General features: G+C 39.1%; 1 protein-coding gene across 4 annotated transcripts in view; it reads right to left on the bottom strand.

The window, feature by feature from the left end:
- ASCC3 (activating signal cointegrator 1 complex subunit 3) overlaps positions 1-24820 on the bottom strand; it is a 282281-nt gene that overhangs the window by 200629 nt on the left and 56832 nt on the right. The window lies entirely within an intron of this gene.

The following is a 24820-nucleotide window of genomic DNA, read 5'->3' as shown; positions in this document are numbered from 1 at the left end:
AGGATGCTTGTTGAAATATTTAATATTCCAAAGTTTTTACTCTGAGGCTACCACTCCCACCAAACCCTCAAATATTGAATCTGTAAGGAAAACAAAATGTACCAGGAAAACATCTGTTAAAATTAATCAAAATATTTAGCCATATTCTATTTCAGCATTTGTTTTTAATCAAGAGTGTGACCAAAACTAATGTACAGTAAAATAATGACCTGTTAATAATTAAATGTCAATAAACCAGCAATAATCAGTTTAGAAGAATATACATCTTTAAATCCAAGATGAGAAACAACAACTACTCTAATGGAAGAAATAGCAGGAACTTGGTGAAGAAACAGATGATTAAAAAAAGTATTTATGATTAATTTTGCACAATGAAGTTTATATATGCAAACACACACAAATTCAGTAACAACCTCCTCTGCTTGTGAAAAAATCTTCATCCTGCAATTGTTCATGTTCGGAACTTCCCCCAACAATACTCATAACAAACTGCAGCCTCTAAAAGGAATATAAAGCTTGTATCTGTAGTCTCAAATAATCTTTGAGAATGTTTAAAAAAATTAAATTATACAGTTAACACAGGAAATTAATAGTTATTATAGTTTAATGCTTGTTTATACTTTAAAACACAAATAATCTATTACAAAAATACTTAGCTCCTATGTTTATGAAAAATGAGATTTTCACCAAGAAAGAATTGTTTTAGACAGTTACAGTTTCAGCATCTGAAGATTCTAAGACTTTTTCAACTGAAGAACAAAGGTTTAAGATATATAATTTATTTTCTAATAAACTCACTTTTGCTCAGTTACTTTTCACAAACTCTTAAAAGAGACTGCAGAACACAATTTTTTTCTACAGATTTAATAACCTGCAGTGCTTCTACTAGTTATCATGAAAAGTACCTTAGTGATATTTTGATGATTCTAATTTTTATTTTAATTGTAGAAAACCACAAAAGTACAAATTCACTGTAAAGAACAGTCCTGAAAGCACCTTCTGAAGATCTCTCTTTCCATTACTCTGGGCACTTTAGTTAATTTGCAGTCATTTGCTATGGTAATAGCCTCTCCAATGCTAATAATATTATTTCAAATTCTTTTCAATACCAAGCAAATTATTTGAGCAGTACCCAATTCATGACTGTCTCAAGTAATGCAAGCTTAAGAATGAGGGCTTTATAGGTTACTGAAATCAACTATTTTAACTATGTGACAAACAGCATTAGATCTATCCTTCTGCTGCAGCTCCTTGGTAGTAGCCTCATGTGAGAGGCTGAGATGCAAATTACAAATTAAGGTTAATACACCATTTTCACAATATATGAAAACACTACTCTTAAATGTAGAGGCATGACATACTTAATGATTGGCCAACTCTAGTTTTATACTAGAGAACTTTAAATATTATAAACCAGCACTCATTGATATAAAAGTCAATGAAAATGCTATGCAAGCAACACAGTCTTTCTTTTTGGAAAATGTGCTTTTCAATTTAGCAGTATCTTTCTCTTAGCAAAGCCTTCTGGTTGAAAACATCTTGTGCAACACTGAAAAACCAAGTTCAATTCAAATCATGGATTTCATCTATATTTATAGGATTGACACATCTCAAATATATTCAAATACCTATTGTATACTGTTAAGTTTCTTCAGTGAAGAAAAAAAATATCTACTGTAAGTACTTCAAGTACTTTTCATCAAGTTTCTTCAAGTTTTTTAAGTGTTTGAATGTCAGGATTACAACAGTTTCAATGTTAATGTTCTTTCACAGTTTATTCTGCTTGCAAGACTGCAGGGAAAAAGCTCTTTTTCTATTTTTTTTCCTTTTCTTTTCCCCTAAGTTTTGTATACATAATGTTTACTCAGTGTGTTATCTTCAAAATTCATTTCAGCTTCATGAATGACACTATTATAAAGTGTTAATGGGTATCTCGGAGACCTGCTGACTACATTAGTGCTATCAGGGTTCAATCAGTTATTTTTATAGCCTCCTTAGTCATTTTAGGATTCCAATTTGCCGATTACTTCATTTTGAGATTTCTTGACAGACCTTTGAAAATGGTTGCAATTTTCCTTTTCCTTCACATTCCATTCAATTGGTTTTAGAGGCTATTATAAACATTGCGAAGTTCACACATACAAACACTGTTAAAATTATTTATAATAAAGTAGCTACAGAAAGAAACTCACAAACACAACTAATGATTACAGAATTGAACTAACAAAACACTACACTGCACAATTCATATGTTAGTTAAGCAGTTTTTAAACAAAAGCAGAAACATAGTTGTCTAAATGAAGTGTGGTGTTAAGTACCTTCAAAAAATAATGACAAGAATTTTTTACAGTCACATAGTTGAACATGCATGACTTTATGTATACAGGTCTCTTTACAGTTGTGTGATTGTTAATACCCTTAAATAAATCTTTTAAGTGTTCTCTTAAACTACTGCCTCTAGGAATATATTATTCCAGCTTCTTTTAATCTTTAAGTGGGTAGTGTAAGACATCTTTTTACCTCTACATTTGGAAGAAATTGCATACACTATAGCCCTGGGACTTGCAATTGTTCACAAAAGTAAATAAATGTTTAGATAAATAAAAATTATATCCTATTCTCTTCCTACTGGAAAGTAGTAATGCCATAGATTAAGACTGATTTGGTAAGCAGCAATAAATAAATAGACATTCCAGAACAAAAGCTGTATAACAGCTTATCAGAGGAAGCTTGTTTTCTGGAAAGATACTAAGCTTCCATAAACAGGAATATTAAAAGTGGAATAAAAATTAATAAAAATATAACCCATAGAAGCCTGGTTAAGAATTAGAAGGGTTTTTTCTTTTTTTGTCTTTTTTGTTTGTTTGTTTGGGGGTTTTTTGTGTGTTCTGGTTTTTTTTTCTGGGTTTTTTTTGGTGTTTTTTTTTTTTTTTTTTTTGGTGTGTGGGATATGTTTTTTTTTTTTTTCTTTGTGTTTTTTTTTTTCATTTGGTTGTTTTTTTTAATGGTATCCTGACCAGAATCTAGACTTTCAATAAACACACTATTTTCAAGTAACTCGAAAGAAAAATGCAGGCACTGACCAATCAATACACAACATTCACAATCACAATACACAGACAATGCATTACATTCTTTGAAAGGTGACTCTGCAGGAACACACTAAGGATTAGAAAAGATACAAGTAATTCCAGAGAAAAACAGTACCTTAAGACTTCTTCAAACCAACTCCCCCTTTGGTTGAAAAAGTATGAAAAGTTACCCTTCCCCGCAATTCTATACAATTCCATTCCCAAACAGTAAGTGCAAATGCACAATCCAAAACCAGCGTAGTTCTGCCCTTAAAAGTTAGGAAGGAAAAAAATGGATAGCAGACAAATTTGGAACAATAGGCACAGGAGTCCACAGTTTGACAAACATACTAGAAGATTTATTTTTCTAATTTATCATTTGCACAAACTACCCAGTTTGCAAGCCCTGTGGGTGTATTAACATCAGTAAGGACTTCCACAGGCCAAAACTTTTTCAGATAAACTAGTGAAATCAGTTCTTGCTTAAAGGTCTGGTAGCCACTGGATGGCAGAATCTTGTTTTTTTACTGAAGGTGAAAGATGCAACATTCATCAGCTTTCTATTCCACAGCTGACTTACAGTGTAAAATTCTACACAAAGCATAGGAAGTTTAAGCAGAATAGAATCTGAGTGCTATTCTAAGCAAACACAATTTCATGCCTCAAATGGTGCCATTTTTACATAAGCATGAATCAGTGTGAAAGACCACTAAGAAACAACTCTTTCCACAAATTAGATGATACTCAAGGCAGCTCTGATATAAATGTATAAAATCTTTATTTTTACTTCACTTAGCTTTCCAATTCTTTCCCAAGGAGTTTACTATTACAACTAATGCATTTATGAGTAAATGAGATTACATTTAATGAAGATACTCTAAATTAGCCATTTCATTAAAAAGATATTTGTGTGTTGGTGCTCTAAAAGCAATTTAAAAATAGGACAAAACTGTTAGTCATTAAAGTAATAGTCATGAATGAGACCATACGATTGAGTCCCCAGGCAAGCTACAGCTCAAAAACAACTGCTTTAACAGCACGGGAGTAACAGCATAGCACAGGCAATCAGCACTTGAGAGTTTTAGTCATGCAATTCATTTGCCAGACCTTGTAATTCTACAGAGTTTAATAAATATTATATAGAAAATACTCACCTTTTTGTTTTTCTCCTTTTCCCAAAGCATACCTGTGAAACCTGCTGTGACCTATCTATACTCTAAAGCACACTCCCTCACACAGCACAAAAGGGTGCTAACAACAAGTCCCATTAAAAACTGAGACCTTCTTACACTCTGTATTACTTCATGCATTAACACGAGTTGACATAAACAGCTTGTCAGATGCAATTAATCCCAGTATCACAAATTTTCACTTGGTGGCCCAATGTGCTCAGGGTACCTTGCCAGCATTTTAGTAGCAGCTTCTGAACTCATGATTGGCGTGCACAGACATAACAAAATATATCTTGTCTAATCTATCCAGAACAACACTGGAAAAAATTTAATCATCTTTAATCCTTAGCAATTTATCCAGAAAATGTTATTTCCTTTAGTATGATCATATTTTATTGATTTATCTACAGGACATTCTCTTTATATTCCTCACTCCAGAAGAGATTTTGTCTTGTCCACGTTCATTTTTGCAGTTTTCATGTCATACTAGAAATGTTAGTCATCTGTACTAATTTCCACAGCATAAAACCACCCAAAATTAATATTCTAAAATGATGACTTCTGTTGCACTATAACCAAATAATAGGATTACAAGTAATTTATCATAAAGATATTCCATTGCACTCATAAACCAAGTTTAAACTTTCATATTCATTGGCTTAATTTTAATGTAGATATATTTTAATCAAAGTACCTTACCTATTTCAGGTGCAACAAATCCCATTCTGCACTCAGTTGTTCAGATGCACTTTCAGTTAAAAAGATAACAGAACTGGTAACACGATGAATAATCTACACTATTTTACATGAAATTGTAGGGATTGGTGCGTGGACGGGGAAGCTGCCAGGAGGGACAGGAACCAGCTGACCCTGGGGAGGTGCTTGGGCAGCAGATATAAGGAATTCCAACTGCGCAATAAATCGTTGGTGACCCGCATTCCGTGAATGCTCTATGTCTCAGCCCTAGTTCGGAGGGAACTAGTGCTTCCATCCCTCACCACGCGAGTAGCAGAAACTACAAGTGGTGACCCCGACGTGATAGCGATGGATGTGAGCCACGTGGTACAGGTACTGGAGGCCCTCGTGCAGCAAGCTGGGTTGCCGAAGGCGATAAACTCGGAGCCAGCGGGCCACTGCATCCAATGGTTGCGAGGCCGGGGGGCGGTGGAGGCCCCCGTGGACGTATTAGATACCTCCCGATGGGGACGGATCCGCCAAGAGCTTTTGGAAGCGGCCTTGGCTGGGGAAAAGCAAGCAGGAGATCTAGGGGAGACATGGGGTGCCATCGAGAAAGGTATCTCCAGGAGAGGAGCTGCTGGAGCGGCTGCGGGACATGGAGGCGCTGCGGGTGGAGGAGCCGCGGGTGCAAGCGCGGGAGCTGTGGAGGAAAGTGCCCCGGGAGGCGCGGCCGGAGTCCCCGAGCCGCGCGGCCGAGCGGGCAGCGCCGGGGCTGCAGCGAGACTGCCAGAAACCGCGGCTGCGGCAACAGCAAAAAACCGGGAAGTGGAGTCTTGTGAGCCCTGGCAACACTCCCCTTTGTGCGACAGGGCAGGGGACAGGGGGGTTCCCCACAACGAGCGACAGCAACCCTCAAAGCCTACCCTGGGGGAATCCTCTCTACTAACGACATTGTCTTTATCCTTGGCTACCAGGCTGGAGTGTTCAGTTTGGTTTTGATCTTCTAGGAAAAAAAAAAAAAAAAAAAAAGGTACCCTTACAGCCTTTTGAACACGGTGTGTGAGTGCTGTGGTGGGCTGTGGACTTGAAACCCCATATACAACTCGTTTGATAGTCTCTCTCTGATCCACATGTACTAGAAGTTGGCAAATATATATCCATGTATATCCATGTTTCTATTAGCCCTTGGAGACTTTTTAAGGATATTGCTGACCACTTCTTCCAATGTAGGCTGGCCACCTGCATCGGAATGAGTGTGCATTTTGGTCAGTGTAAAAGCCCAAGGCTCGTGCGATGTGGGGGGGGCAGAGCCTCTGCGGGGACGCCTGCTAAAGTTGAGGCTGCCACCTTACACTGCAGTGATGCTGCTTGGAGCTGATTTTTGATTGTCTTCACAGGGTCCTTATGCTACGTTCTGTATGAGGGACCGTATAGTGGGAATAATGATTGTCTAGGTTTTGTGTTTCAAATATTGTAATTGTATGGAGTGTGCTTGTGGGATCCCATGTGTGTGTGCGTGTGTGTGTGCTGAGGGCGGACAGTGCTCTATGTATTTTTTGTTGTTGGGTTTGTGTAAAAGTTTTAATGGGTAGCAGATTAACATTTTGGACAAGAAAGGGTTAATGCAAAGTGCCGTTGCTGGCAGGTATTTACTGCTGCTGATAAGCAGGCAGGCAGCTGTAGCTTCATATTTCTTTCCCATCAGAATGCCTTTGAATCACTTTAACGGGCCTCCTTCTCAACAGCTGATAGCGTGGGAGAGTGGGTATATTTGTGTTCTCCTACCTACAGGTCCATGGCAGCTGCCTGCAAAGTTTGCAAAGCCTTGCTATGAGCTGGACAGACAAGTGGAGGAACCCGATGCCTCAGCTACAGGAGCTGACAGTGAATATCCCGAGCAGAATGAGATAGAGGAGGAGAAAAATAAATGATTGCAGGACATCACTTGAGGGCAACTGAAAAGTAACAACTTGAATATGTGTGCTTGTAGCGTAGCTATTATTAGAGACTGTGATTTTGTGCATAAAACCACTTGTATTTACTAGCCAGTTGCTAATGAGAAACTATACCTTGTATTGTGTGCATTTGTTACTTGTAAAAGATGTTAGACCATGCAAATTTGCAGCAGCTGCTAGAAAATGCTAAGACAAAAGCTAGAAAGATTCTAATATGATGGTAGTGTTATAAAGCAGGTAATGGAACAAATTAAGAGGGTGGAAGAACTCCACTGGTAAGAAAATTCTTTGGCTAGTCTCTTGCTGCCATCAGCATCTTCAACATGCTGTTGTAACCTGTAATAGTTACTCTGGTAATGTAAATCTGTGTATGCTTTGCCACAGTAGCAACTTGTTACTGGATGAAGCAGGTGAAACTCTGCACTGACAACGAGGTACAAGACCTGAGGTTGACCAAATGCCTGCTGCCACAGTCAAGGGCAAGACTGGGTTGGCCTCTGTGTTTGCCACCAAGAAGAACCTTTAGCTCTGCTGTTGGCTGCAACCCAGCAGGCGTGGAGCGGTGGGGACACATGCCATGCCAGACCTTGATGTGAGGGGATGGCCTCACCTGTTATCAGAGAGACATCCAGGAGAAAAAGGGCAGACCCAGCAGCCTGTGATTGACCTATGTTGAAGTAATATGGAAACATGCTAAGATCTTACACATGGTGTATGAGGATGGGCAAGCCTTTTGGCTGGACAATTTGTTAGGTGAATGGGGACTGACAGGTTGGCTGGTTGCTCTAGTGGGAGGTGAACTAATGGTGTTTATTGTCATTTTAACAATTTTGATTTTGTTGCTGTGTATCTTTAATGTATCCAAAGAATGATTATGAGTGCTACAAAGCATGTTTGGCTTGTATAGAAAGAAAAAGGCGGAAATGTGGATGACTTTCTGGCAAAGAACGGCCATGTACCCAGATCAGCAAGTGCCTACGTGGAGTCGGACATGAACCAAGAGACAACAAAAGCTGAAGGAATCCCAGCAAGATAAGAAGGAACTGACAAATGCTACTATGCTTGCACTAAGTGGGCTCTTGACTGATGTTGATAGTGTTCATCATGCCACCTTACAAATAGGGCAGCAATCGACTTTTTATTGTTGGCACAGGGGCATGGTTGTGCTGAATTTGAGGGGATGTGCTGCATGAATTTGTCAGATCATTTGGAATCAATTTATAAGAGTGTACAACAATTGAAAGAGAGGGTTAAATGGCTAACGAAAGATGATGGATGGAGTAACTATATTATGTGTGTTAGTTTTATTTGTATTAGTAGCAAGTTATATGTTGCGGTGTGTGATATCTATGGTTAAGAAAAATGTAACATCCGTCTGGTTTGCTCAAAAACAAAAAGAGGGAATTGTGGAGTGGCTGAGGGACAGTGGACATTTCGTGACCAACCCAGAGATGTCAGCCTTAGGAGATGGTGGTTATGAAGAATACAGCTGAACAATGGACATGTGAGCAATCCCAGCTGTTTGGTCTTAGCCAAACTCTGAGTTAAGTTGCAAGGCCTGAATTCAAGTTACTCAGGCTGTGAGGCCTAGCCTTTGGTTACTAAAGGACAGTTACGTGCAGTAGAATAAGGAACTTGGCATTTGGTCAAGGCTAACAAGATGCGGGAGCGGGATGGTGAAACTGCAAGTTATGTGAGAAAGGTAGCGAATGGATAATTTTAGCTAACTTGTTATCTGCTTCAAAATGTGTGGACTGCACTTCTGATCCAATCACAATCTATATTGGTTACGTCTAGCCAATAGCAGTTCGATTTCTGGAAGCATATACTGTAGCTACTGTGCTACAACAGTGGTCTGCAGACCCCATTGGCCATTGAGACTACGATGGAGTGTGCGCAAGTCCTTTTTCAGGCTTTGTCTGAGCGAGCTGCTGAAATTTGCCCAAAACACTGTAACAGTCATTTGCACATCCCTGGACTCCTGACTGAAGGTAACAATAGTGCAGACCGTGTTGCACAAGGTCTGCCAGTTCCTGACTGTTGTGCTCCAGTTTTTATGCGCTATTTACATGTCACGGTTGATACCTGTAGCAGTGTCATCTTGGCTACGGCACAACGCAAGCAAGACGCTAAGGTGGCCATTTTGCATTGGCACGAGGTCATGGCGATTTTGGGAGTCCCTAGCCAGATCAAGACCGACAACGGCCCAGCATATTCAAGTCAACTGGTGGCTTTGTTTTTACGACAGTGGGGCATTGAACATAAGACCGGTTGTCCTTATAACAGCACTGGCCCAGCTATCGTCGAGCGTGCACACCGGACTCTGAAAGCTCGCCTCGGGTGTCTTGAGGCGGGGGAGACCGTACCCGGAAGAGCTCCCGCAGTCTGTGTGCGCTGACTTTTACTTTCTGCTGTGACTAGTTTAAATCAATTCTCGCATGGATCAAGTGAACAATCCCCGATGAGCTCGCACTTTGCTCTACCTCTAGACAAACCCCCGTATCCACAGGTACGGGTGAAAGACCCGGAAAAGGGTAAGATAGGTCCATTTGCCCTATGTGCTCACAGGCGAGGCTATGCCTGTGTGGAGGGGGAGACTGGGCTACGCTGGGTACTGGCAAAATGGTTATTACCGTATTTGTAGCTGTGTCTGTAAGTTTGTATTTGAGCTATGTTTCACAGGTGGTGATTGGCGCTTGGCTGTATCTGGGAGAGAGTGATGGAAAGAGGTGTGAAATGACATCCATGGCCCTTATGTGTCCAGATGACTTCGCTCACGGATCCAGTCACGATGTGCCTTACGAACTTTGTGGCCGGCTGTTGAATACGACATCACTCAGGCCGGAAACACCTGCGCCTAGGTCCCTTTAGGCTGACACTCTGTGTTTATTAGTATTAGGATGTTTGTTTCCTTCTTGTTTGATTATGTAATATGCACTGTGTGTGAATACTTAGTGGCACAAACCTTTCTTACTTAGTTAATAAGAGTTACAAGTTGCTTATCTGGAATAGCTGTTAAAACCCTGAGTTTTCTAGTCTTGAGGCGGGGGAGATGTAGGGATTGGTGCGTGGACGGGGAAGCTGCCAGGAGGGACAGGAACCAGCTGACCCTGGGGAGGTGCTTGGGCAGCAGATATAAGGAATTCTAACTGCGCAATAAATCATTGGTGACCCGCATTCCGTGAATGCTCTATGTCTCAGCCCTAGTTCGGAGGGAACTAGTGCTTCCGTCCCTCACCACACGAGTAGCAGAAACTACATGAAATCCATGAAATTCAGGAAATTAAGTTCAGATATCCCTTGTCCTGACATAAACAGTCTCTAGACCATCTTTCCCCTTTGCTGTACTTTGGAATGTTGCTGGTTAAATCACCTATCTATGTATATATACAGAGAAATATATGCATATACACATACACATTTTAATAAATACATTCCTACTATCCCTCCAGATTATGAACATTTTAGTAGCTCCCCTGCTTTCTAATTATACATACGTATACACTTAAAGCACTTTGTGCCAGTATAAATCCTATTTTGTTACTGAAGGAACACTCAGAAATAAATATAGATGTTATTCCTGGGGACTTCCACAGCCTCCTTTTCCTGGTGATACCTTTCGCAGTTCGCTGCTTTCATGGAGGTGGCAGCTTATGAGATTTACGAACAATAATAAATAAAAATATAACTATATAAATAACATAAAAATAAAATTATTTTTATATCCTTTTGGGAGTACTATTTGGGAATAAAATTTCCCACCTACAACAAAGACTGAAATGTCTTTCAAAGTGCACATAGACATTTTAAGCAAAGGCTTATAGCACATAAAAAGGAAAACAAGATGATGTTTGGATCTGCTCCATTTAGCACCAAACTATACCAGTGAGATTTCATTGGAGTTAGGGGGCCAATTTTTGTAGGAACAAGTAGCATACACAAAGATATGAAAATTACACAAGCACGCCAAATAGAACTTTGGGCCATAATCAGCAGTACAATTTCTTCAAGTAAGCACAAATTATGTCTCATCCAAAGTGTAGTACCTGAAAAGTTACATGCTATAAGGATGCTTAGAGTAAAACACATTAGACAGATGCAAGTAACAAAAGGCACCAAAGAACCAGCAGCTGATTTCAAAGCTGTATATGCTACCAGTGACTAAACTAGAACTAAAAGCAATTCTTACATGGTATGGCTACATCAGTATTAGTGGCAATCACAGATCACAATAATTTAGGTTGGAGATCATCCAGTCCAAGCCCCCATCTTATCAGGTGGCCTGGGACTGTGTATCTGGGTTTTAAATATCTCCAACGATGGAGACTCCACAGCATCTCTGGGCAAGGTGTACCAATCTTTGACTACCTCACAGTAAAAAATTACTTCCCTGGGTTCAGATGAAATTTCATGTGTTTTAATTTGTGCCCATTGGCTCTGGTGCTCTCACTGGGCACCACTGAGGAAAGCCTGGCTCCTTCTTTGTTAATCATTCCCACATCGTATATATGCTTGTAAGTGTATACACTTGTAAAAGTCCCCCGAGCCTCCTCTTCCTCAATGCTCTCAGCCTTTCCTCACACGAAAGATGCTTCAGTCCCTTAATTAGATTAAAAAGCCAGAAGAAATCCTTAGAAATGACAGATAATGAACCATAAGGGTAAAATTGTACTTACATTTTATGGAAAATAGAATCACAGCCCATTAGACTTCCCTGAATATGCTTTTATTTTGAATTAAACATCATCTTTTAGAAAACTATGGAGTCTTGATACTTAAAATTATCATCATAGTCACTGGTTAACGCAATAGGTATTTAAGAGCAGTAGCCAACAGAAACCAGGGAAATTTTCATACTCCCGAATTATGCTACTGTTATTAAAGTCAAACACAGCAAAATTTTCCCAGATTCTGACAGAGGCTTCACAACAATAAAAATGTATCCTGAGGTGTGTGTGTGGGGGAAGTTCATTATATATGAAAAGATTACTTCTGCTTAAAGCTATCATAGCACACAAACTACAGAAATGTAGAATCAACTAGGTTGGAAAAGACCTTTAAAGTATGAAGTCCAACCTTTACCTGAGGACTGCCAAGTTCACCACTAAACCATGTCACTAGAGGCTTCATCTACACATTTTTTGAACACTTCCAGAGATGGTGATTCTATCACTTCAGCTTGAGGCTGTTTCATCTTGTCCTACCACACGTTACTTGGAAGAAGAGACCAGCCACCTCCTCACTTCATCCTCCTTTCAGGAAGTTGTAGAGAGTGATAAGGTCCTCCCAAGCCTTCTCTTCTCCAGGCTAAACAACCCCAGTTTCCTCAGCCATTCCTTGTAAGACTTTTGCTCTTTCACCAGCTTTGTTGCCCTTTTCTCGACCTGCTCCGGCACCTCAATATCCCTCTTGTAGTGAGGGGCGCAGAACTGAACACAGTATTCGAGATGCGGCCTCACCAGTGCTGAGTATAGGGGGAAATTATGAAATAACACAGAAATAACCAAAATTAATGGTCTACTAAAAACCAAATTGTAGTGAAATCTAGTTGTACAGAAATACTCGTAACTATGGTAACATAGACACTCCTTAAAACAAAACAAAAGTCAATTGGAAAAAAAAATAATCAAAGAATAAAACACACCTTTATTATTTTTATTTTTTTTTTTTTAATAATCTGTCCTTCTATCTGGTCTCTTGAAGAAAGGAAAGAGATCGACTCAAAACCAGGAGATTTTAGGGAAAATATTTAACTTCACATATGACAGCTAAGAGCAAACATGCCTGAAGTAATTTCAACAAAAATCCTTTTAAGACCATAGATACATTGCCACCAACATTATCTAAACTATTCTCTTGATGAGCTACGGTACACAAATTACTGTGACAGTCATACCTTTGTTACAGATTTCTGAATTATTCAACCACTTACAGTTGTATAAAAATACAACATTGAGAAACATTCTTTGGTTCAGTGTATAAATTAAACCCAAAGACCTCTGCATCTAAAGACCCAAAAGCAGTTTGATAGAAATGACAGGACAGCATCATAGCTCCAAAGCTTTCACTGCTCTGAGTTAAAACACTGAAATAGCTTGGGGAATCTCCTCCCTCACAGGGAGAATTGTTGTGTTCCTCAGCCTACTTATGACAAAAAATTATGGACAGAATGATTATACCCTCCAGCGATTTGATTTGAGGAAATGGATAAAAAAGTGTTTCAGAAAGATTTTTCCATAAAAGCAACTACTTCTAAAGCACAAATGTACACAAATTTTGGCATCTAAATAGACACACAGGCAAGACTGTGATTACAGTGACACTATTTATTGTAAATTCAAAAGTATCTGATGTCAAGAGAAATATTCCAGATTATAGCAATGAAACGAGATTAGAACACAGCCTCCTCTTAGAGCTTTCTAATGCCATTTGTGAATTACACAAAAAAAATATTTTGAAATAATGCAGCTCATAGGAAAATTGCAAAAGAAAAACTGACAACAGTTGTGGCATTTCCTAATAATATTAGAAGTTAAAATTTTATGAAGACGGATAAGTTCAATTTGCTCACATTTCAACCATATCAACAGCATCTAATAGAGAGGGTTTCTTTCCCTTACACTTTAAAAATAACTTAATGCTATACAGTGTGAAATATAGAAATCTCTACGAAGTTTAAAACATTTAAAATGTTGTTACCCTTAACAACAAGGTTCTTCCTGGGCTGCTATGTACTCACGCTTCCATTACCACCACCTCCCTGACTTTTTTAGATGGAGCAATAAGAAAACTGATGCTTATTTGCCACAGACTATTTCACAGATTTTTCTTTCCCCTTTTTTATTTTTTTTCCCCAATTCAGAGAATACTCTCATACTTTCTTATAGGTGTATACAAGTAAAACAGACTCCTAGCTCTGTTGATGGCACATTGCTCCCTTAATTTATTCCCCTTGGAAAACAGTATGTCTCTTTCAGAGGAAAGAGAAAAAGGAATCATTGTTACAGGCACACTGTCTCAAAAGAAACTGTCATCAAAGAGTTAATATAGAAAACCTTTTTCTGTTTTTTCAAGAATATAGACACTGCAAGACAGACAGAGAAACCCAACAAATAAATAGGAAAGGTAACAAGGGCATAGTGAAAGAAATTACATAAATTCTGTCCATTGGTGAGGAAAAAAGTTACTCTACTATCATACAGCATAGAAAGTGAAGCCCTTTTATGCAACCAATCTAAAACATTTTAGCTACTTTTTTCTCAAATAACGAGATTATGTTATGATACAAAAGTACACATAAAACTACTTTGTGTAAGTTTAATTTTGGTATGAATCACAATTTCTGAACTGGCAGAATTTCAAAACAACTGCGTCTTATAAAAAAAAAAATAAATTCTAAGCAGTAAGTTGTGTTGATAAGGGCATACATTCATCTCGCAAAAGGTGTGGCTACTGCAACTAGCCTAGACAGATAACTTATAAATCTAGTAGGGATGAAGAGTACTGACAGAAAATAGCATATAATTTTTGCCCAAACCTGAAAAATAGTGACCAGTAGGAGGAGACAGACAGACACCAGACAAAAGGAATCAAGGTCCAGACCCTCCCAGAGCCACACAGACTTAAATGAATGATTGAGATATGGGTCAGGATAAAGAGACAAAACTTTCCATAGGGCTGCACCTGGGCATTTCCATTCAGCAATTCTCAGGATTTAGATTAGTGGAAAATTAAGACACTGAAAATTACAGAACCACAAAAAGTGAAAAGCTGATGAAGAAAACAGTTCTTGTTTGCAAATAGTACCAGATATTTAATAGATCTTTCGCATGTACTTTGAAAGGATACATGCTGCAGGTTACAACTGGACCAGACGTGTTTTGCTGCTATAGTAGCAACTAACATGCAAACCAGCTATTTTTCCTAGGCAAATTGTTGATGCAAAACTTGAGAGAGGCATTCTTATTTACCTCAAAGATGGATTTGACAAGCAGTCAAAAAGTCTCCACCTAAGGAGTATGCATAGAAGCGAGACAATCTCTTGCTTAGAGGTCCAGAAGGTCAAAGGTTTACAGGTGTCAAAACCAAATAGAATAACAATTAGGAACACAGGAAATCAACTCCTACATAATCTCAGATGACTCAGAAAAATTCCTGAACCTTTTCAGATTCAGGAAACAAAAGCAGAGAAGGGGGAATATTTGCACAGAAGTTTCCTTCATTATATTATGTTCAATAATAAGCAAGCCCTATGAATGGCTAAGTAAAATCTTCTTCCTCTACATTTTGTTTCCTGCAAATAAGAAGTTCCTATTTCTCTTCTCTTGATTAATTTCCAACAAGAAGAAAGAAATGTTTTCTACTATTATCATTGCTATTATTATTATAGCAATATTTCCTATTTTTATCTCATAATAATAGAAATATATTATTTATTCATATGAAAAGAAATAATAACTCCACTCTTATTTGATGTGTTCAGTTCTAAAATTCTCATAGAAAGATCAAGTGGTAGGATAATTCCAATCTTCCAATTAGAATTCAGAAAAAGTATTTTGTTAGACAAAGATACAAAACACATATCTCTTTCCTGCTTTAAAAGACTTACATTAGTTGTTGCTCCCTGTTGTTCTGCAGACTCAACCAACTACTACTCCTAGAAAATTTTAAAACCTCCATTATATTAGCAGCTACTGTGTGAACTTGAGGTTAATGGAAACTGCAAGTCTGAGATGAATAGCCTACCAGGTATAAAGTCAATCTTTTAGTCATGCAGTTCCTCTATCCCAAACCCCTTTAAAAGCATCGAAAACTATTTGGTGATTTCTAACTGAATCCCTTGATCAACAATCTCAGTCCCATTTCTACTACTGAAAGACCCAGGACATTCTTATCCTTGATAAGAGTTTCATGTCTCAAGGAGAGTACCGAAACCTGCGTTAAGTTAAAACAAACATTAAAATCAGACAAACTATAATTTGTCTAAAATATTTTTAGTGAGAGTTAATCTCCAAAATGTCACAGCATATCAGAATTAGCATACACTTCCCTCATCTTTGAAAATTTTCACTTTGAGATTATATATCTTTAAAATGAAAAACAATTTTGGTCTTCAGTATAGTTTTATTTAGAATTTAAAATACTATCCTGAATTTCTCTTTAAATTGAAGATTGATTACTCCTAAGAATGAAAGCTTGCCTTCAGGTATGCTATCAAAGTAAAGCAGACTACTGCATTCTTCTCCCACACTCATATTACGATATTCCATTGAGAAATGGCTATCCCCTAAACAGGATGCAGCAGAAACACATTATTCACTCTCTAGTCTTAATTACAAACATGACTAAAACTATTTTGAGTTGCTTTCATTAAAAACTTTAGAGATCTCTGCATGTGCTTTATACCACTCAATTTACAGTCAGCTAAAAATAACAGTTTGGAGCCTAAATAATGTCTCCCTTCAAAAGCAAATTTAAACCTGTCTTCAAAAGCAGGGCAACAGCACTTCATACTATTATATTCTTTGAAAGCATAGATATCTTTCAGTATTTTTATTTTTTAAATAAACCCTAGTTAATTTAATACTATTTTATTCACACAAAGGCATTGGTTCCAAGTGTTCATGTAGAAATGAATATTTAAACTGTTAACATAGAAGCTGTTTCAGTATAATATTTTCAAATTATTTACTTCAGCTTGCCCTTAATACATGACATAAACTATTTCTTCCTAATAATACCTAACAAAACCCAGAAAAATTAAGAGAGTGCTCTGAAGGGTAATTACAGTTGAAACGAGTAATAATTTTAACACATCGAGTAAAAATGAAAGAATGGCAAACAGAAGAATATTCCCAGAGGAATAACTATTGCTGTCACAATCTTTCTACAACTCAATTTTCTTCTCTATTTCAGTTAATTGCACAATACGGCTAACCAAGAAGGCGGTATTGCTTTACATTATAGATGTTAAATTACTTTTTTCTGAAGTTTACAAGGGAAGACTACATGCACAATCAGTCTTTTTTTTTTTTTTCATAGGAACACAGCTATTTTGTTTTCCCAAAATCCCAACTAAATCAGCAGCATTCAAAGAAGTATTTCTACCTGATCTACCATAAGAAAATAGAAAGTAGGTGATGGATTATGATCTTGTGTGGTAAGGTCACCAATATGTGAGAATAATAAAAGTTCAAGTATCAAAAGACAAAAATTACAACAGTTTTTAAAAGTATTTAGGAAAATTTTCATTGACCTCTGATTAAAATACATATTTTTGTATGTGCATTACCATCCACAATCAGTCAAGTACATGGCAGTGAGAAAAGAAACATACTCTCAAAAAACATCTCCATGAGATCCATCTCCAAACTAAGCCAAACAAAAACTGGAAACATGCTCTTCGGTAAAGTAATCTCTTCCATACTGACTGCGTCCTTCAGCAAGACACTATGCACAGTGTAGCTGAGACTTTTGGCTGCCATATCTGGGTTTGTTTTTTATTAAAACAAAACCATAAATTAGTTATGAGAATCAGAAGTGTTCATAGAGTCCTACTGCTAGAAGTGATGCTCTTTTGCACAAAAAGCACCTTAGATTTTTTCTTCCTTCTCCTTAAGTATTCAGAATGAGTTTCATTGGTTAAATCTTTACACAAATTAAAATCCTGACAGGTAAAAGCGGGTACTTAGATTACTTCTAGCAACAGGCAGATGCGTCTATTCCCACAGTGGCTCAGCAGGTGCTTTTCAGCAGCTGGTGCCCTTTGCTGGTTTGCCTTGCAAGTGTTCCCATCAGATTTTCAACCATTTCAGTGGCAGCACTACACAATATACACACTTGGCAGCTGTGTAGAAAATGAAACAGGCTTAACATTTTATTCAAATCAGATGCAGCCAATTTTATCTCATGTTAACATTAAAAAGTGCATTTCCCTATTCACATTTACTATTTGCATGAAAAAGAGCAACCAGAATCCCAAATAACTGTAAGAATATGCAACTCTCACATGACAGTATCTACTAAACATTTTTCGGCAATTTTTGCTTAGTATATCATACATAGCCACGCTAGTTCAAAGAACAGACTAAACGAAATTAAGTTCTCTACATCTGTCCTGTGTTCAGCAGTACAGATATTCTCCCTATTAGACTCTGACCCATCTTGTCAACTAATTGTTCTTGTCTTCAAACTTAAATTTCACAAGAAGAGATAACTCAGATTTTATAGAACTCTTTTCAGTACAACAGTTGCACATTACTAGTATTTAGAATAAACAGAGTATCTATAAATGAGATCTGTTTAAGTTTCAATTACAACTTCACTAATGAAAGGACATTTGAAAATACGATTTTGTATTCACAGGGATTTTTTCTTGCAGTATCAAGCCTTTGAAAATGAAAATGTGTGCAGAAACACAACCCAGACTGACACAACAAAGAACATATTTATCAGTTTTTCATAGCATCCTTGACACCCTCAACATCTTCAGTGTCTTAAATGGGGCTTGTTCAAGTAGCACAACCGCCAAGCTACTAAGATGTTAAAATGCTCTTATATGAGTGTATAAACAGATAAGTCAACACAAAACATAAACAAATATTGTATACTATCCTAATAGTGTTTAGAAACTGATGTTTAAAGAATAAACACAAAACCCTTGATAATCTTCAAAGAATAAAAGCACAAGACTACAAAATGTCTTCAACTAAACTGAGTATAAAAGATAGGATAAAGGTAATTTAAAGAACAAATAATCAGATCATATTTTAAGCAGTCAATTTTTAAGACGCTGTAAGACAGGGAAAGGCATTAGGTTACAGCTGAACAGCAAGAAGCAGCCTTTTGACCAAAAAGAAAAAGGTAATTTTTCACCTTTGCAGAAAGTAATCTGAAAAATCGGAGTAGATGAGCTAAGACAGCACATACTGCAAAGGAAACCTTCATTCAGCCTGATTCTAAACAAACAATTCTAAATTGCAGAAATTGCAAGTATTGCAGATGCAATTCTAAAGTAATAATAAAATACTCATTAACTCATATACTGAAGAAAAATAAGCTAGAACTTGTAGGCTTTAAGAGTGATATCAGTGAAGAATCTTAACTCCAATATTCTTGTTAACTTGTTATTCCAAATATTCTACCTTCTTTGGCCTCTACTCAAGAAATAGGAAGATAAACTGCAATTTCTGTTATACACTGCCAGCAATTAAAAACATTGTACCTTAAACTGTGGGGTTTTTTCCTTGTCTTAAACTGGGACTAATGATTACAGAACTTGTAAACTTTCCTTAAAGCAATTTTCTAATATACTACATTGGATAAATTACATGATTTAAATAAAATTTAAAATATTTTAAAAATTATTCAATTTGGTCCAACTGTCTATTGCTGTTTGGAAAACATGCAACTGAAATATATGCTAAGATCAACTTTGGAATAAATGGTCCAACATTCTGGGGTGAAAAATGTAATTTATGCAAAAACATCCATACTCCTATTCAGTAGACTTACTTTGTACAATTCTAAAAATAAAAAAACATTACAGGAAAAAAGAGGATATTGATTTTGTAGTAATTCCTCTGCATAATGCAGAGAGAAAAGAAAGCCATTTCTTATTTAGACCATAAAGTAGTGCTAGTAAAAGGAAATGTAAATAATGTGAAACAAAAGAAATAAATCCTACCCTGAACACCCACTTTAGGTAAAAAGCTTAAGTCATTTTTCACCAACAGCAATTTGTTAGATAAAACTTGTTTTCACAGTCTTGAAGAGGAACTTTCCCTGACCTGAGTTTATGACTTTAAAGGTACATTTATTTGGCAAAAAGTCTGGCACAAAAAACACCTTTATAGTCAGTACAAAAATATATATTTCACTAATGGTCAAGCTGTATGTCAAGCAGACAAAGCTCACAAATCTAATCTTGTGCTTACTCCATTTTTTAAATTCTTGTTATTGAAACAATCTAGCTAGCATGCCACTTTAGCAAGTACTAGTACCATAATCCTTCAGACTAAACTGGTGTGACCAACCAGCTACTTATAAGCCACATGTGCTTCTGCTGTGGTGAAAGCACACCTGTCCAAATAATAAGAAATGGTAAGAATCATCATCATCTATAAATTGAGCTGGAGGTGGTATTTGCTCCCTTACAGTAAGGTAAGAACCATTCCCCTCTGCGACTCTTTCTGTGGGACACCCTTCTGCCATTGAACACCTTAGACATTCCTGAGCAGCAGCACAACGCCCTCTATGCAGACCACTAGCTCCTGCTCCCAACTCAATAGCAGTAGGAAATAAAGAATACGAGATCACACAGGTGGAGTCAGACAGTGGCAGGAGGTGAAGCCATTGAGATTAAAGTGTAGAAAGGTAGGAGCAACAAAGCAGAAAAAGGAAGAACACGTACAGTGGGAAACCATTAATGACAGCAGTACTATTGTATGGTTTTACGCCTGCTAAACTGTGAAAGGCTGGCTACTCCTGATCACATATCTGCAGTGCGTAATGGGATTAGGTAGGAATGGTAGCTACAAAAATCTGGATCTTTGTCAGTTTATATAATGAGTGTCATCTTAGCATCTGTATTCTTCCAGGCACTGATTCCATAACACTTTCGCAAAATCTACCTGTGGAGTAATTTAACTAATCATGAAGTTAAAATCTTTAGAAGAGCTCTGACTCTTTGCAATGAAACGCTAACTAAACTAAATACTTTGAAAAAACTAGCTGTAAGATTTCAGATAATATGTGAAACCTAGCTGAAATATGTTACTCCTTCATTCTGAAGTGCAGTAGAAGGTGCATGCTGACTACACTGCCAATCCTACAACTAAGAATCTCATGTTAATCTCTGTGCTAGTTTTCAGTCATTGCTGCTCCCTTTGGCATTGGTGCACAGAAGTTTTGCCATTTTGTCTTATATTTTTACAAAATAAAAATTAAAAAAAAAAAAGAAAATAGTCTAAATATGTATAAAATGTGGTTTGTTAGAATTTGTACTTAGAGGAATACTAAGATTTAAACTAGATTTGAAGGGGGATGGGGTTGTAGCTGGGCTGGCACCAGTGGGGCAGCACTCTAGAATTAATGACGACCGGGAGGCCTCCCATCCCCACAGGGTGAAATCGGTGAGCTCAGCTCGCGCCCTGAAATGCCTGTACACCAATGCGTGCAGCATGGGAAATAAGCAGGAGGAGTTAGAAACCTGTGTTCGGTCAGTAGATTATGATCTGGTGGCAATTACAGAGACATGGTGGGACAGCTCACATGACTGGAATGTGCTCATGGAGGGCTATGTCCTTTTCAGGAAAGACAGGCCAGCCAGGCGAGGTGGCGGAGTGGCTCTTTACGTTAGACAGCAACTACAATGTACTGAGTACTGTCCTGGCACAGATGAGGAGCAGGTTGAGAGTCTATGGGTGAGAATTAAGGGGCAGGCTGGCAGGGGCGATACTGTTGTGGGTGTCTGTTATAGGCCACCAGATCAGGGTGAGGAAGTTGATGAGGCCTTCTACAGGCAGCTGAGAGCGGCCTCACAGTCACAGGCCATGGTCGTCGTGGGGGATTTTAACTTCCCTGATGTTTGCTGGAAAGACTACTCAGCCTGCCATCCACAGTCCAGGAGGTTCCTCCAGTGCATCGATGATAACTTCCTCATGCAAATGGTGGAGGAACCGACTAGGAGAGGAGCACTGCTGGATCTCATCCTCACTAACAAGGAGGGTCTAGTTGAAGCAGTAAAGGTTGAGGGCTGCCTCGGTTGTAGCGACCATGAAATGGTGGAGTTCAGGATCTCGTGCGGCAGGAACAGAATAGCAAGCAGAATTGCAACCCTGGACTTCAGCAGGCCAAACTTTGGCCTTTTCAAACAATTGCTGGGGGAAATCCCATGGGTAAAGCTGCTCGATGGTAAAGGGGCCCAAGATAGTTGGCTAGCATTCAAGGACTGCTTCTACCAAGCTCAAGATCAAAGCAGCCTGACACGTAGGAAGTCAAGGAAGGGAGCCAGGAGACCTGCATGGTTACACAAGGAACTGCTGGGTAAGCTCAAATGGAAGAGGAGAGTTTACAGATCATGGAAGGAGGGGCTGGCCACTTGGGAAGAATATAAGGCTGCTCCTAGAGGATGTAGGGAGGCAGCTAGGAAAGCTAAGGCCTCTTTAGAATTAAACCTGGCGAGAGGGGTCAAGGACAACAGAAAGAGCTTTTTCAAATATATGGCAGATAAAACCAACACCAGAGGTAATGTAGGCCCACTGATGAACGGGATGGGTGCCCTGCTGACAGAAGATACTGAGAAGGCAGAGTTGCTGAATGCCTTCTTTGTCTCTCTCTACTCTGCTGGAGGCAGTCCTGAAGAACCCTGTACTCCTGAGGACCCAGAGGAAATCGAGAAATTGGAGGAGTTTGCCTTAGTCGATGAGGACTGGGGTAGGGACCAATTAAGCAATCTGGACATCCATAAATCCATGGGTCCTGATGGGATGCACCCCCGGGTACTGAGGGAGCTGGCTGAAGTCATTGCTGGACCACTCTCCATCATCTTTGCCAAGTCTTAGGAAACGGGAGAGGTGCCTGAGGACTGGAGGAAAGCAAATGTCGCTCCAGTCTTCAAAAAGGGCAAGAAGGAGGACCCGGGTAACTATAGACCGGTCAGCCTCACCTCCATCCCTGGAAAACTGATGGAACACCTTATCCTTGGTGTCATCTCAAGGCATATCAAGGATAAGAGGGTCATTAGGGGCAGTCAACATGGCTTCACCAAGGGGAAGACGTGCCTGACCAACCTCATAGCCTTTTATGAAGACAGAACAAGGTGGCTGGATTATGGCAGAGCAGTGGATGTGGTCTACCTTGACTTCAGTAAAGCGTTTGACACAGTCTCCCACAGCATCCTCATAGCTAAACTGAGGAAGTGTGGTCTGGATGAACAGGCGGTGAGGTGGACTGCGAACTGGCTGAAGGACAGAAGCCAGAGAGTTGTGGTCAATGGGGCGGAGTCTAGTTGGAGGCCGGTATCTAGTGGAGTGCCTCAAGGGTCAGTGCTGGGGCCAGTATTATTCAGTATCTTCATCAATGACCTGGATGAGGGAATTGAGTGTACTGTCAGCAAGTTTGCTGATGACACTAAGCTGGGAGGAGTGGTTGACACGCCAGAAGGCTGTGCTGCCATCCAGCGAGACCTGGACTGGCTGGAGAGTTGGGCAGGGAGAAACTTGATGAAATATAACAAGGGAAAGTGTAGAGTCCTGCATCTGGGCAGGAACAACCCCAGGTTCCAGTACAGGTTGGGGAATAACCTATTAGAGAGCAGTGAAGGGGAAAGGGACCTGGGGGTCCTGGTGGACAGTAGGATGACCATGAGCCAACACTGTGCCCTTGTGGCCAAGAAGGCCAATGGCATCCTGGGGTGTATTAGAAGGGGGGTGGTCAGTAGGTCGAGAGAGGTTCTCCTTCCTCTCTACTCTGCCCTGGTGAGACCACATCTGGAATATTGTGACCAGTTCTGGTCCCCTCAGTTCAAGAAGGACAGGGACCTGCTGGAGAGAGTCCAGCACAGAGCAACTAAGATGATTAAGGGAGTGGAGCATCTCCCTTATGAGGAAAGGCTGAGGGAGCTGGGTCTCTTTAGTTTGGAAAAGAGGAGACTGAGGGGTGACCTCATTAACGTTTATAAATATATAAAGGGGGAGTGTCACGAGGATGGAGCCAGGCTCTTCTCGGTGACAACCAATGGTAAGACAAGGGGTAGTGGGCTCAAACTGGAACACAAGAGGTTCCACTTAAATTTGAGAAGAAACTTCTTCTCAGTGAGGGTAACGGAACACTGGAACAGGCTGCCCCGTGGGGGTTGTGGAGTCTCCTTCCCTGGAGACATTCAAAACCTGCCTGGACGCCTTCCTGTGTAACCTCATCTAGGTGTTCCTGCTCCGGTGGGGGGATTGGACTAGATGATCTTTTGAGGTCCCTTCCAATTCCTAATATTCTGTGATTCTGTGAATACATTTCCCTCATCTCTCATCTCATTCCCAGATCCGCTCTTGTCAACATACCCAATACAAACCATCAGTGAAAAACTAATTTTATTTTGTTTTGCTACTAATCTTCTCACACTCTTTCTTATTGGTCACACTTCATAGTGCAGTTCACTTCAGTCCTTTGAGAAAATAGATGCAATTCAGATTTTTAACCCTGAATGAGCGAAAGTACCACCGGAAATTTTCAAATGAAGATATAGGATTCTTTACATTATAATTGGCATTTAAATTTCTTTCCCTTAAAAAGAAATCTATACCAGCCATTAAAAAACTTTCCATAAATGAAATCTAAGTAGAAGCACACTTCCCTTTAGAATACAAGAAACTAGAACGCCAGCTACGTAGTACTTTTCCTTACTACCTACCCTCTTCACACTTGGCAAGGCAGGTACCAAGTGAAGAAGAACCCAGAATGCAGCTTAGGAAATTTTCTAATGGTATAAAAATTGGTGTACTCTGTATCTGAAGCAATGACTTGTATGTCCTACAGATGTCAATGAGGGCAAGTGTTTAGATGGAAAGGTCAAAATCTTCTGTATTGCAAACCCATTTGCAATTCTGTCACAGCTTCTCATAGCAAGCAAAAGAAAGTTAGACCTTACAGAACAGAGCCTACTGCCAAAAAAAGTATATTACAAACAAAGGGGATCACAGTCTTCAATCATTACTGTATAGCAAAGTAGCTCTGGAGAGGTTATCAACCATCTGTTATAACACATGGCCTCTGCCCAGCAAGCTGCTATCCTAGAACTTTAAGATCTGGGGGAGGACTCCTGTCTCCCACTGCATGGATTACCTGGGGCTCCCACCTTCCCAACCTCCTCCTTCTGCTCACAGTGGCTCTGTGGCAAATGGGAACTATATTCTGGATGTAAAAAAATAATTTTACAAGGAGAAGCACC

This window comes from Psittacula echo, assembly GCF_963264785.1.
Source record: "Psittacula echo genome assembly, chromosome: 4".
Lineage (NCBI taxonomy): Eukaryota > Metazoa > Chordata > Aves > Psittaciformes > Psittacidae > Psittacula > Psittacula echo.
This window is presented reverse-complemented; position numbering and strand designations above follow the sequence as displayed.